Here is a 15604-nt window from a genome sequence, read left to right on the forward strand (position 1 = left end):
TTACAAATAAGCTACACAGAAACGTTGGATTCATTTTCAGAGAAAAGCGTCAATCTGATAAATTTATTTCGTAGAATTAAACACGGATTTTTTCGGAGTAACTCACTTGCCAAATGTATATTTGTATACTATTTTAGAAACAATCTGACAACTTAACTTAGAGTAATTACTAGTATTGCTCGTAATGTTTTGAATTGTGGAAGTGCTGATATAAACGTTTTGGTTTTAGTCGATTTAGCGACGCAACAATTACTATTACACACACACACACATACATACATACATGTATGTATGTGTGTGTGTGTGTGTGTGTGTGTGTGTGCGTAATAGTAATTGTTGCGTCGCTAAATCGACTAAAACCAAAACGTTTATAGCAGCACTTTCACAATTCAAAACATTACGAGCAATACTAGTGGAGGAATATATTTTAAGATCGCTATTCCAACAAAGTGCTCACTGCATTAGCACTTTTACCTCTGCTTCTCCTGCTATATTTGCAACTAATAACATTTCATATGGAATATATGTCAATATAAATGATCTATTGTGTTTAGCCTAATTTTAACCAGACCTTATATCATCCTTGTATAAAACATGTAATGTAGCAATTTTCTCGTGTAGTGTATCGTTCAATATGATATTAGAAATAGTGCTGATTATTATTATTATTATTATTATTATTATTATTATTATTATTATTATTATTAGTAGTAGTAGTAGTAGTAGTAGTTGCTACTAGAAATTCTTACACAGGACATCACCAGTGATTGCTCACTGACAATAACCTGTGGTATCTCAGGAATCCGAGTGCCAGCAAGTATCTTCAGATTCCCAGTGGTTTCCACCGCGTTCGACAACCATTGCAAAAACATTGCGTTATAGAAACGGCTGTTTACCATTGATTTCCCGCTGGCAACGGTTATGTGTATTCCGTAGTTGTGTAGGTAGCTAATAGTCTCCTAGACGTCCCAGTTTCCTCTGCTCTTTTATAGGGGAGATCTGGTTAGGGTTAGGGTTAGGCTTAGGGCTATTCGTCCTATCTCCTTCCATCCTTCTAAAGCTTTCACGATAATCTGGCGTGGCGGCAGCCGATGACGTCTACTTCATTCATCCATTTATTCATTCATTCATTATTATTATTATTATTATTATTATTATTATTATTATTATTATTATTATTATTATTATTTACTCACTTGGAATTTTCATACAGGTCATCATCAAAGATTTCCCTTGGAGACCATCTTTTTGTGTTCTTAGGAGTCTGAGTGACAACACGTCTCTCCAGATTTCCAGTATTTCCCTCCTCTTTTGATAAACTTTGAAAAAAATGGCGTTATCGCAACAGCCGCTGATCATTGATTTGTAGTTGGCAGCAACCATAGATTTTCATTGGAAGACGGGTGGTGATATACCTTTCCAAATCCCCAGTCCTTTTTGCACTCACCCAATGGTAATCTGGTTATTGCTTCTCGATCTTTCCATCCTTATTGACACTTGGACTATTTGTATGCGGTGACAGTCGTGCTCACACTAGTTTTTATTATTATTATTATTATTATTATTATTATTATTATTATTATTATTATTAACTCACGTGGAGCTTTCAAATAAGTCAACAAACGATCTGATTGGAAACCTGTGGTGTTCCATGGAAGCTGAGTGACAACAAGTCTCCCCAGGCGTCCAGCTCTCTCCACCTCCTTCGATAACATTTGCAAATAAATTTGCGTCATCGCAACAGCCTCTTACCATTGATTTCTCGCTGGCAGTGGCCCATTGGTCTATACTGGAATTTTAGTGGTACTAAGCCTCCTCAAGGTCCCAGTTCTCCTCGCGCTTGTCCAGCGGAGGTTTGGTCAGCGCTCGCTCATCGGTCTTTCCATCCTCCTTGACCCTTCTCGGCTCTTTGGTATCACTTTTCTATTGGGAGGAACGGTGATAAGACAATAGAGGGGGATGCGTGATGGGGGGTGTAGAACTTGTAGATATGCAGCTTCGGTGTTCTTCATTCCCTGTAACGCTTCTTCGTTATATTGTATTCTTGTATTATTCTCCGCATTCAAGGGTTTTCCTTAATATGTCAGCCGTTTTCATTATCGTTAGTCGTTGTATTTTTGCAGCTATTCCTCTGATTATTATTATTATTATTATTATTATTATTATTATTATTATTATTATTATTAAAACTCTGAATTTTATATTATGTACTGTCGGAAACCCACTTTGTTTGCAGGCATGGCATGCATTATCATTAATTCCCATCGTAGCTTGTGCTGAGAGCATACTGTATTATACGCTCGATGGTTATAAACAAAAAGGTCGGGTTTTAAGCAGCTTGAATTAATTGCTTCCGATTTGAATACAACTCAAGAAAGCAGAAAGATTCCCTATTTTTACTGATAAAACTATATGCTAATTAGGGTGTTGATAACAGAATATTCTTATCGTTGTTTTTACTCTCGAGTATATATCCGACACAGTTAGACACAGTTAATACACCGAGAACCACATTACTCGATATAAAAGCATATAAGATATCAACGGGTACACACTCGAGAGTCAAAACAATTAAACTAATATGCTGTTGTTCTAGCCTTATAAAAAGATATACGAATAATACTTGCCGGCTTTGTTAGCTAGTTATCTCTTCGTAAAGTTCGCTATATTATTTATCTTTTAAAAAAGACAGGCAAGAGGTAAAAGGGGGATAAATCGAGTGACGTAGAGAGAGAGAGAGAGAGGGGGGAGAAGAAGAGAGAGAGAAGGAGAGAGAGGGAGAGGGAGAGGGAAGGAGAGAGAGAGAGGGAGAGAGAGAAGGAGACAGAGAGAAGGAGAGAGAGAAAGAGAGAGAGAGTGAGAGAAAGAAAGAGAGAGACAGAGAGAGAGAGAGAGAGAGAGAGAGAGAGAAAGAGATAGCGCGAAAGAGAGAGGCTGAAAGAGAAAGAGAGAATACAGTCAATAAACCACACACCCCCTCCTTGAACTTTTGCTTCTACCTTGGTCTTTCTTTCTAATTATTTTTTAATTACCGCTCTTGAACATTCATCCGTCAATATAAAAGAATTTTCGTTAATAATGCCTAATATTTTATTAAAACAATTTAATTAATTGCTATTAGTATCATCATAACAATTACATAGATATGTGAACAATAGGAGAATAAAATTACAAATGATTAACAGCGTGCATTAATTTATTATAATATGTCTAAAAATAATTATACACGTTAGGCATTAACGTAACAGTTGTTTTATATTTTGCCATATATATATATATATATATATATATATATATATATATATATATATATATATATATATATATATAAAGCTGAACGTCTGTGTGTGTGTCTGGTCACGATAGGCTCCTATATGGTTGACTATTATAGAAAACTGATCACATATAATGATAGAAGATACATCGAGACACAGGAATGGGTATATTTGATCAGACATAAGGTGATTCATTAAAATTGTGGAGTCTGCGTACGAGCCTGATCCACAAAGTATAGAAATAAAAAATTAAAATATAAAAAAAAACAACGTGTTTTTTATATAGATGTACATAATAATACTTGGATAAGTATGTTTTAACTTAAATAGGGATTGTATAATAAAATTGTGGGGTCTGCGTAGAATGGAAATAGGCACAAACTTAAATAAAAACTTTTCATATCTATCTGCGTAAGTATACTTTGAAAATTATGTTTCAGTTTGAAGAAATATGGTATAATAAAATTATGGGGTTTTCGTTCGCGCCTGATCTCCATAGAATGGAAATATGTCACAACGTTTAACAAATTTTTTTTTAATATAGATTCGCAGAATATGATAAGTGTTTCAGTGTGACCAGGTATGGTATAATAAATCATGGGATTTATGTATTTCATTTTTACTTTCATCATTTTTGCTTTGGTTTTGATACCCCCAAATTCGAAGCGATCTCTTTACAACCCTTCGTTTTCATAACCTATCATACTTTCATAAACCAGAGTCCATTTTCTGTAGGCTGTTTTTGAACCCAGTCAACGACAGGTACTTTTGCTAGTATATATATATATATATATATATATATATATATATATATATATATATATATATAGCCATCCACACAGTACTGTTTCGTTGTATCACAACTCACCAGTGCGGTTAGACATCCACCTTCCCCCAACCGTGGATCGAATCTACAACCGACTTGGTACAGTCGCAGGTCTAACCAACGGACTACGAATCAGTGCCCGTAAATAATTCTCCTCAAGTGCCTATTAAATTAACTTGGCCATCTCACAGTGCTCAAACCATCAGTGTGTTTACAAACAAACAAATAGTGAGCTTCGCTTAATTGCTTAAATACACGTCGGATGAAAATATATTTACAAAGTGCTCAACCCGAACAAAGGGGGACTTTAACAGTCATCTACATATAGTACTGTTTCGTTGTATCACAACTCATCAGTGCGGATAGACATAAAACGTACACACACACACACACACACACATATATATATAGTATTTAAAAGATGTTATATTTGGATGTAAATAAATGTAAGATTTGATTCTAATATAGAAATATTAAATGACTAAAAAAAAAAAATCACCTTTATTCATTTATATACATACTAGCAAAAGTGCCCCTCGTTGACTGGGTTCAAAAACAGCCTACAGAAAAGGGACTCTGATTTATGAAAGTATGATAGGTTATGAAAACGAAGGGTTGTAAATTTAGGTTGAATTGTGGGGTACCAAAACCTAAGCAAAATATGATGAAAGTAAAAATAAAATAGATAAACTCCATAATTTATTATACCATACCTGTTCACACTGAAACACTTATCACAATATTATGTGGATCTATATAAAAAACCTTGTTAAACTTTGTGACATATTTCCATTCTATGGAGGTCAGGCGCGAACGAACACCCCATAATTTTATTATACCATATTTCTTCAAACTGAAACATAATTATTGAAGTATACTTACGCAGGTAGATATGAAAAGGCTGCTAGATCAAACATACACATTCCTGTGCCTCGATACATCTTCTATCATTATATGTAATCAGTTTGTTTTTAAATAGTCAATCATATATGAGCCTATTCGTGACCACACACACACACACACACACACACACACACACACACACACACACACACACACACACACACACACACATTCAGCTTTATACTATAAATCTTTTGTTATGTTTTTTTTTTGTACTTAAACAGGTAGCAGGGAGATCCGACTTTGCCCGGCATTGAATAAGGGATTATCAAATGTTTTACAATTCCAATATTGTTACTGAAATGGGGGGGGGGGAAGGATAACCTATTTTTCAATCAAATCGACTGATTGCCGGTAGTAATAAAGAACCCGCAATGTGCACCAGGATGAATGTGCACATGCCTCTCCACCGATACATTGTAGTCTATATTGCACTGTAGAGAATCTACGGCTGATTTTATCAATTTATTACTATATAACGACTTGAATTAAAGTTTAAAATGTAAATATCATATATAGTAGTTCAATTGATATTTACACATTATATCTACTCTACATGCATTGATATTGAGCTTTTTTCCGATTCAGTTCACACTACGAATTGTACATAGTACAATTTGAAAACAAATTATATATATATACATATATATATATATATATATATATATATATATAATGAATAAATGGCAAGTCTATGTTCTAAATTCCATGATGTTAACCATCTTACAATTTATTCCTTTAATTCAGTTGGCATTTACAATTCTTGACATTATCTGTTTCCTCGCAAAATAAATCATGAATTATCAAGAACTGTAAATGTTAACTGAAATAAAGGAATAAATTATAAGATGGTCAACACCATGAAATTTGGAATACAGACCTTTGTCATTTATTCATTATATGCTTTGTAATCACATTGAGCTTCTTAAATAAGGATTGGTATATATATATATATATATATATATATATATATATATATATATATATATATATATATATAAAGGAAATATAAGTGAATAAAGAATATTTGCACAGAATATATATATATATATATATATATATATATATATATATATAATTTAAAGGAGATTAGAATAATAGTCTAAAGAGCTAAGTGTATTTTAATGTAATAGTGAAATTACTAGTTTAATTAAAATACAGGAAATGCTCGTTGTAATTTAGATATATAATAAGCTCGATAGTTAAATGTCCTAGAGTTAATTCAATATTAAGTAATGTGATTTATAATTTAAAAATTTAAAAAAATTTTAAAATTTAAAAATCAAAATTTAATTAAATTAAAAATCAGTTTCATAAGAAGGAACAACAACAAAGTCAATTATCTGCCTTTGTTGTTGTTCCTTCTTATGAAACTGATTTTTAATTTAATTAAATTTTGATTTTTAAATTTAAAAAATTTGTTAAATTTTTAAATTATAAATCACATTACTTAATATATATATATATATATATATATATATATATATATATATATATATATTCGTTTGCTTGTAGAAAAGCACTCGCTCATAAGAATAAGACGGCTTATACGATCGACGTTCCAAAAGTAATACCTCTGTCTTATTCTTTCCGCCCGAATGGATCAAAAAGAGATTGCAAATAGCATTGATATGATGACTGAAGTGATGCATTCATTACGTGAACGTTTCATCTCTCTGTTACAAATATTGACAATGTGAGACTACAAGAACGCAACGCCTGCCATGGACGTTCGTTAGAAGCACAAACACGTTATGAATCCGCCGGGCAGAAAAAACAAACAAACAAACAAACAAACAAAAAAAAACAGAAACGAATCGGTCAATATGTTGAACGTTAACGAAGCCAATTAGGCAGTAAGTAGATGGGTTCGTCGATTTAAGTGTAGTGACAGAGATGCGATTGATTAAGGCACTTCCGGACTTTACAATTGTGGCATCCCAATCGCTGGTAAAAGTGCATTGAAACTAGCGGTGACTATGTAGAAAAAAAATCATCGCACATAATGTCGCTGGTTTTAATGGTAGGACTCGTGTCTTCGTAGCTCTTCCACATTTTAGGGTTATTTTTTTGTGAAGAAATAGGAGTTCTTGCTTTGAGAAAGGCTCTCGTAATTAAACTAATATGTTATGGTATTCCCTGACCGGAATGGAATTATACACTGAAACCGATTAGTGTAATCAAATACGATATTTGAGTTTCTTATATCGATTTACAAATCTGTCATTTTTCTTTACATTTTACTTCCGTTATGACTTAGAAATAAAAGTGTCGATTCTTGTAGTTCAAATCTGGTTTGTTTATCAAATATAAATGTGTTTAACCAGGAATGTTTTCTACCTATCAAATGCCGAGTAAATTAAAGCGTAGAACATCAATGTTATTTTCCTTATATAATTACTTAACTATGTTAAAGTTTATCTTTATTGTGTTTTTTTCTTGATCTTTGTCCTGTATGGTTGAAGTATCTAATGTTTAGCCGCGTCGGTGAGATCCCATCTAAGATTGTTACCTTCAATAATTACAAGAACACTTCTCTACCACCAATAGTACTTTAAACTCCTCGGCCTAACGTTCACAGGAAATAGATACATTGAGAGCATTGCCAAGACTGCCGGGAAGAAGGTGGGCTCTCTGTCTACCGTGTTACAAAATTATTTACGCCTGAAAGTATCCTGTACCTCTATAATGCCACCATTCGCTCATGTATGGAGTACTGTTGTCATCTGCTACTTGTCTCTCACTCCAGGACAGAGTTCAAAAGAGAGTCGCCAACCTGATAGGTCACGAACTGTCATCTAGGCTTCATCCTCTGTCCCATTGACGAAATGTTGCATCCCTCTGCTTGTTCTACAAGTACTTTACTGGTGGATGCTATGGCGAACTGCAAGCGCTTGTACCCCCATCAACGTAAGTACCCCCGACAAACCCGACAAGCAGCTAAACCCCACCGCTTTACAGGAGAGATCTCTAGGTGCAAGAATGCCTTCAACTCGAATAGTTTCTCCACCAGAACTGCTGTAAAATATTGGAATTCCCTTCCGGGGTTCTGCTTTCCCAACTGTACTGACATGCAGAAGTTCAAGTGTAATGTGAACCGACATCTTGCTGCCTAACTCCCCACATAGTACTCCTGTAGATTATGTCATTGATAGTAGCGCCCTACATCAAAGTGGCAATGTGCCTTGTTTGAGGTGAAAATTGAATTAAAAAAAAAAAAAAAGCAACGAATATTACATTGCTTTGAATATTTGCTCAGAGCTTACTCGTAACGTGGAGGACGCTCATGTCAGATTATTCTGAAAAACCTCTATACATAGAAACGGGAGAATACTCGTTTATTTTGCAAGCATTCAAAAGCTGTCCAGTTTTTACGTCCCTCCCACCTCTGGGAATATGACACAAGGCTGAAAGATTGGCAAAACGAGTAAGTGCCCCAAAATAAAGACGTGCGCTTTCTCTGGCAAAATTGCCTGAAGTAGCCTCGTCGGCATTCCCCGGTAAGGGCGACTCAGAAAACAAGCTTTACCCGAAAGCTGAGATGCAGGACGTGGAAGAGTGCGCCTCCGAGCACTATCCAGAATGTATGCCTAAACGCGACAGCTGAACGGCCACCGAAATAAAACAGTTTCTGACGGAGTTATTGTCCAGATCGGAACCTGAACTGGCGTGCAACACTAACTGCATCCGAAAGCCAAGTGAATGGCGCGAGTTGTTGCAATCGTTTTGAGTGTGAGTGACGCTCTCCACTGGGTATTCATACTCTGTGTTGTGTATACTTTTCTTCCCTGATGGGATCTATTATGATCGAAACGGTCTGCACATCGTAGCAAGGTATGACTGTATTTACATAAAGAATAATAAAACAAGAAAATTTGCTCTCTTTGATTGAGCACTATCAACGACCTTTGTTGTGCTGGGTATCTATATGAGAATGTATTAGAAAGATATGAAACATATTGTTAAAAATAATCAACGTCTGATTTTAACTTTATTAAACATTCTAAACACAACCTACAAACACATGTCCGCTTGTATAAACATCGCTCTAGAGTTTAATCTTCGAAGGAATAAAAATCATTCTAACTAGAAAAAAGGGTTCTTGGCCTTCAGGCTAGGATCAAAGTGTAGTATCGGCTCTGATGCTTCACTTATATTAAGTTAACTTACAAGTCCCTATTTCCTCCACTCCCCCCTAGGGAACGACCTGCTTGCTTTCACTCTTTCCCCCCAGGGGAAGTGGACTGGAAGACAGTGGGCGTTTCATACGACAGACCAGCCGTTAGGTAGGGAGGGGCCCCTTACTAACCCGCCCCCATAGGCATTTTATTAAGTTGTTTCTTTTTCTTTCTTTTTGGGTGTATCTTAGTTTGCCCCCCTCCCCATCATCTCACCCCCATTTATTTAAAAAAAAAAAAAATACTTTAAGTTTGTAAATATCATTTTGTTTTGTTTTTGTACATATTTCTTTCTTTACAGTACGAGAGTCGCCCGCCATCCCGATAAGCTGGGGAGCTGTCTTTTTTAAGTAGGTCCTGGTAAGAATGTAGGCGGATGTGGTATGATAGAATCTAGTATAGGTTTTCTAAATAAAATACTTGCTTTCTAACGCAAGTTTAGCTAGCAAATTTAGCAAAGTCCCGTTTTCTTCCCCACTTCCCCCTTACTGGCCTTGGTGCCTAAGTTGTATCGGACCCCAAATGAGGGCCTGGCAGTAGATAATGCCAGGTCCGGGGCCGGTACGACTAAATAACTTCACTTATATTAAGTTAATCTGTCCTTGGTCAATATAGGGGAAGCACTTCATACTGAGGCATTTACTATTATTTTGGTTATTCATAGAGTGCCCCCTTTTTGCCCTTGTTTATGGGGAGCTTGTCCCCCACACAGACACATTTAAAACGACCTTAAGACACATTTGCTTTCGTGGGGAAGCAAATAAATATCTAAATAGAAAAAAAGAGGTTCTTGGCCAGGATCAAGGTGTAGTATCTGTTCTGATGTTGCACTTCACTTTTTGGTCTCGGTTAATGGATGAGAATTGCTTCACGACTGATACATTTTTTATTTTTGTTATTACCCAGTTTGCTCCTGTTTGGAGAGCTGATTTCCCCCCGCGTTAAAAACCGATCTTGAGTCTAAATCTGCCCTCGTGGGGAAGGTAAGTAAAAAAAAAATCTATCTATACAGACATAAATACAATCTATATTTATAAATGTATATGTATTGATATCTATCTATCAATCGATCGCTATATCGTTTTATATATATATATATATATATATATATATATATATATATAAAGCTGAGTGTCTGTGTGTGTGTGTGTGTGTGTGTGTGTGTGTGTGTGATCACGAATAGGCTCCTATATGGTTGACTATTTTAAAAAACTGATCACATATAATAATAGAAGATGTATCGAGACACAGGAATGTGTATGTTTGATCTTGCATAATGATGATTCATTAAAATTGTGGGGTTTGCGTTCGCGCTTGGTCCACAAAGTATGGAAATAAAAAATTAAAAAAAAACGTTTACAAGTGTTTTTGATATAAATGTACATAAGAATAGTTTGATAAGTATGTTTTAACTTAAATAAGGATGGTATAATAAAATTGTGGGGTCTGTGTTCGCACCTGGCCTCCATAGAATGGAAATAGGCACAAACTTTAATAAAGACTTTTCAGTTTGAAGAAATATAGTATAATAAATTAATTGGGTGTTCATTCGCACTTGACCTCCATAGAATGGAAATATGTCACAAAGTTTAACAAAGTTTTTTAATATAGATTCACCGAATATTGTGATAAGTGTTTCAGTGTAAACAGGTAGTGTATAATAAATTATGGGGTTTATCTATTTTATTTTTACTTTTTTCATATTTTGCTTTGGTTTTGATACCCCCAAATTCGAAGCTATCTCTTTACAACCCTTCCTTTTCATAACCTATCATACTTTCATAAATCGGAGTCCATTTTCTGTAGACCAGTCAACGACGGGTACTTTTGCTAATATATATATATATATATATATATATATATATATATATATATATATATATATATATATATATATATATATATATATATATTTATGAAAGTGAGAATGTGTATGAGGACACTTCTCAATCTATATACTCAATGAATTTTTGATAGCAGATTTGAAAATTGGTATATAGAGTATTCAGACATGTGAAAAACATTTAAATTCGCTTTTATCCGGAAAACGAGTTGCTGAGGGGTCAAAATTAAAAATTAGTACGTGGGGGGTGGGGGTCATCGGATTTTTATCTGTTTGTAAACTGTTTCACAAAAGAGCATGCGTGAAACCTTCACATAACAGATTACTTATGTTACGAATAAGTAGGTTTGGAAACACTTTTTAAAGAACGTGCCATGCTGGCGTAATGGTTATCGTACATGATTCATTATATTTGGGTTTATTTCGATCTCATTTCGAGTATTTTTTTATTTACTTAAAAGAAGTGAACTGTTTAGAAAAACATAATACTCGCATACACATATATTTGGATTTTTCTGCTTTTATTTTTTATATTTAATTTTTTTTAAAGGAATTTAACGTTAGTGCTGATTCGTACAGTATTTCTGTTCATAATAAATAACAATTCTGCATTACTTAAATTATAATATTTATACGTATTTTCACAAGCGGGCAACGCCGCGCGGTCTGCTAGTGTATCTCTCTCTCTCTCTCTCTCTCTCTCTCTCTATATATATATATATATATATATATATATATATATATATATATATATATAGTCGTAGACGACGAAACACGTGTCAGTGGATAATTATATTTTAAAAATAGTATATTTGCCGCTCCCCATTTAAGGGGGTACCAAATTGGTCAAAGGGAAGATTATTCCCAACTCGCATTTAAGTAAAAATGCAATTTCGTATGAATAATTGAATTCATTCAAAAAGTATCGCCAACAAAAACAAATGAAAACATCGACATAAAAACGCGATACGTTTAGTAGTCAAGCGAGGCAGCCGCGTGGTAGAGGTTTAGGCTACTTATCGTGGCGTACCGATTTCGAGTCTCGTTAGATTCAGCCACTCTGATGAGTCGTAGACGACGAAACACTTGTCAGTGGATAATTATGTTTTAAAAATTATATTTATATATACATACATGCATACACACGCACATATATATACACATACACACACATATATATGTTTCACATTTTTAATCTCTGGTCCTTAGACAGCAGGTTGCGAGTACGTGAAATACAAAAACTATTACCATTAAACAGGGCTCAGTTGTTTTTACCAAGAGCTTTGTTTTATGGCTAATGGTAGCTAGTGACTGCATGCACGCACACACACACACACACATACACACACACACACACACACACACACACTCTCTCTCTCTCTCTCTCTCTATATATATATATATATAAATATATATATATATATATATATTTGTCTTTACATAAGCAGTAGTTTGTTGCTACACAGTCATGAGCATGTTTACTTCTGTATTCAGCACTCTTGTATGAACCTCGTTATATTTCACTGGTTACACTACCTTTGGAAAATAGTAACCTCAAATTATATATATATATATATATATATATATATATATATATATATATATATATATATTGTGCGCCAGACTATGATAACATTGACTAATGAATCGGTAATATTTGTTATTTTTAATTATTGTTATAAATAGTTCCTGGCAATGTTGGAAGTAAAAATAAAATATATTAGAATGCTATGAAATATATTGTGAGCAATAATGAACGCGGGATTTTAACTTCGATTGTATAAACGCTAGATGTCATATATCTTTTCTACGTTTGTGCATCAACCAGGCATATTTTTTTTTGTTTCAGTTTTAAGTTCACAACAAAAAACCCGACTACAAATGATCCAGAGACAACCATTCTGTCTAACAAAATAAAACACGATGAAGCAAATTAAAAAAATACATATATACGTACGTGAGAGTATAAATGTATGTGTGTATATCTATGTATATATATTCCTATAGGAATCGTACGGACACAACGTACGTCACGTATGGTAACAGTGTCTTCTGAAGGGTGTATATCGGGTATGCACTGTCTATTGTATTCGGTTTATGTGGTAATGACTGCTATATGAAAAATCCGTGCCGCGTCCCACGTCGGGTAGAGAGGTTTTCCGCCCTTTTTTAATGGTAGGCAAATGACTCGCAAGTGTTTCTCCTGTTGTCACGGGTCCTGCGTGTGTTTCTGCCACCACAATGGTTTAGTAGCAGGCATAATAGTGTTTGGATGTGTCTGCTGAGCTAAGAATGACAAGGAGAGAGAGAGAGAGAGAGAGAGAGAGAGAGAGGGGGGGGGGAGAAAGAGAGCAAAGAATGACAAGGAGAAAGATAGAGAGAGAGAGAGAAAGAGGGGGTATTAAAAAGGGACAGAGAGAAAGAGGAACGAGAGAAAAAAGAGGGAAAGGTAGTAGATTGTACGGATTTCGCTGGGTGAATAGAGATATAATGATGGCTCAATTAATGTATATGTCGGGAGATAGATATATATTAACTGACAGGTAACTGTTTCATTCGCTTTTTTTAAAAAAGATTTCTTCCTTTGAAGATTGTAACGATGGGTATGGGGCAGCCAAACCAGCTGCCAACATTGCCCTGCTTTTTATTGAAACCAACCGAGAGCTCTTTTTAGTATCCTCGTTGTTCCCTTTAGTGCACTTGTCTGGATCTATTTTGCACTTTGTTCACAAGGGCTATGTGTAGTTAGAGAGGCTAGTAATAAACGAAATAGAGACGAAACGTTGATGAACACATAACTTGCTTTTCCCCCTTTTTTATCTCTCTATCTCGTCGGGATACCATTTCCATTATTCTCTCTCTCTCTCTCTCTCTCTCTCTCTCTCTCTCTCTCACACACACATGTATATATAATTTAAATATTTATCTCTCTTTATATAAGTATATACGTATATCTATTATATTATAAAACTGGAATCATTTTGCTCGGGCATTGAAACCATCCACCCGGTTTTAGTTTCTGGTTGAAAAAATCTTGCGCATGCATAATAAAAAATATATATATATATATATCGATATATTGTAGTGTCCATCGCAATACAATATATATTTTCGTAAACCGGTAACTAAACACTTTGGTTGGTTCTCATATAAGCCAAAATTACATGATATCTATCTATCTATATATCTATAAAAGTGAACGTGTCTGTGTATCTGTGTGTATGTGTATCTGTGTGTGTATCTGTGTGTGTGTATGTGTGTGTGTGTGTGTGTGTACATTTCCCTACGCAATGACTCAGTCAATTTTAAGTCTACTCGAAATTTGATATACAGGGTACTGAGATTTGGGAACAACTTTTTAATGCATTGTCGGCCAGAAATTTTGCTGTTAAGAGGTCAAAGTTCAACGATGTGACTTTTAAGGACTCTACCTAACTCATCCGCCAATTTTTAGTCTAAACACTGGAAATTTTAGATATAGGTTCCTTGGACATGGATCTAACTTAATAACTTGATTTGTGCCAAAAACAATAAATGTTCAGGGGTCTTAATAGGGGTCAAAGTTACAAAAAAATGCGGGCTCTATCAAATTACTCAGACAATTTCTGGTATAAACATTTGAAATTTTACATAAAGGGTATTCAGAGATATGGCAAGCTTTTTAATCGGTTTGGGTCGAAAAATTTTAGTTACCAATATATAAATGTATGTATGTTGGCATGTCTGTCTAAAGCTTTCGACAAAGGCGATGGATTATCACAAGATCAGTATCGTTTTGAAGTTCGACCTTTAATACGACAAATATCGAAAAATCGGCTAAAAACATTGATATCTTCACCTCCAACTGGGCACTTTTCTACAGGGGGATTGCTTTTTCGCCAATATTTTTGAAAGTAATCCTCTCCCTTCGATTTTCTAGCCTTAATTAAAACCTACGTTACTTCCGGTTTGGCGGTAGTCGTAACAGCAAAGACGTCAGGTTTTTTTCCCGTTCTTTTCCTTCTCCGCGGTACGGGTTAGAGCCTGCCTTCCTACTACCACTTTTTTTTTTTGGCTCCACACATACATCCAAACACCCGGGCAACGCCGGGCTTAAATGCTATATATATATATATATATATATATATATATATATATATATATAGTAGCGTCAAAAAGAAAGTCCACACTTGTAATTTTTTTGAAAAGCTTCAAATTTAACCTAAATCGACGTTTACTGTTTAGCTCATTTGATTCGCCTTTTATTCCACTATAAATTTACCTGTTCCTATTTGACTTTTAATTGAAGTATCCTAGTGTTTACGTCAATTTAATGAATCACTTTCAAATCGAGGAGGCAAAAAGAGACTCTGCACAATAGAAAACTGTTCTTTAAATGTATGTTTAGAATTTAATGCAACGCAAATACAGCAGAAACACAATGAACTATTTAATATTTAGTAGCATAGCCCTTCTGCAATTTGACAGCCTGCAATCTTTTGGGCATTTCGGCGCAATACTCAGGTGAAATGGCATCCAACTTCGCTTTAATTTTTGTCCAAAGTTCTTCCAGATTTGAAATTTTATCATTGCGTAGCTG

The 15604-nt window shown here is 34.7% G+C and overlaps 1 protein-coding gene across 1 annotated transcript in view; it reads right to left on the reverse strand.

The window, feature by feature from the left end:
• LOC145247948 (uncharacterized) overlaps window positions 1-13503 on the reverse strand; it is a 173034-nt gene extending 159531 nt beyond the window's left edge. Inside the window, exon 1 of the mRNA XM_080109594.1 lies at window positions 12983-13503. The gene's annotated coding sequence lies outside the window, so the exon portion shown is untranslated. The remainder of the gene's footprint in view (window positions 1-12982) is intronic.
• Between the last annotated feature and the right edge of the window lie 2101 nt (window positions 13504-15604).

The sequence above is a fragment of the Euprymna scolopes genome, chromosome 26, assembly GCF_053919585.1.
Source record: "Euprymna scolopes isolate OS-2025 chromosome 26, ASM5391958v1, whole genome shotgun sequence".
NCBI classification, from domain to species: Eukaryota; Metazoa; Mollusca; class Cephalopoda; order Sepiida; family Sepiolidae; genus Euprymna; species Euprymna scolopes.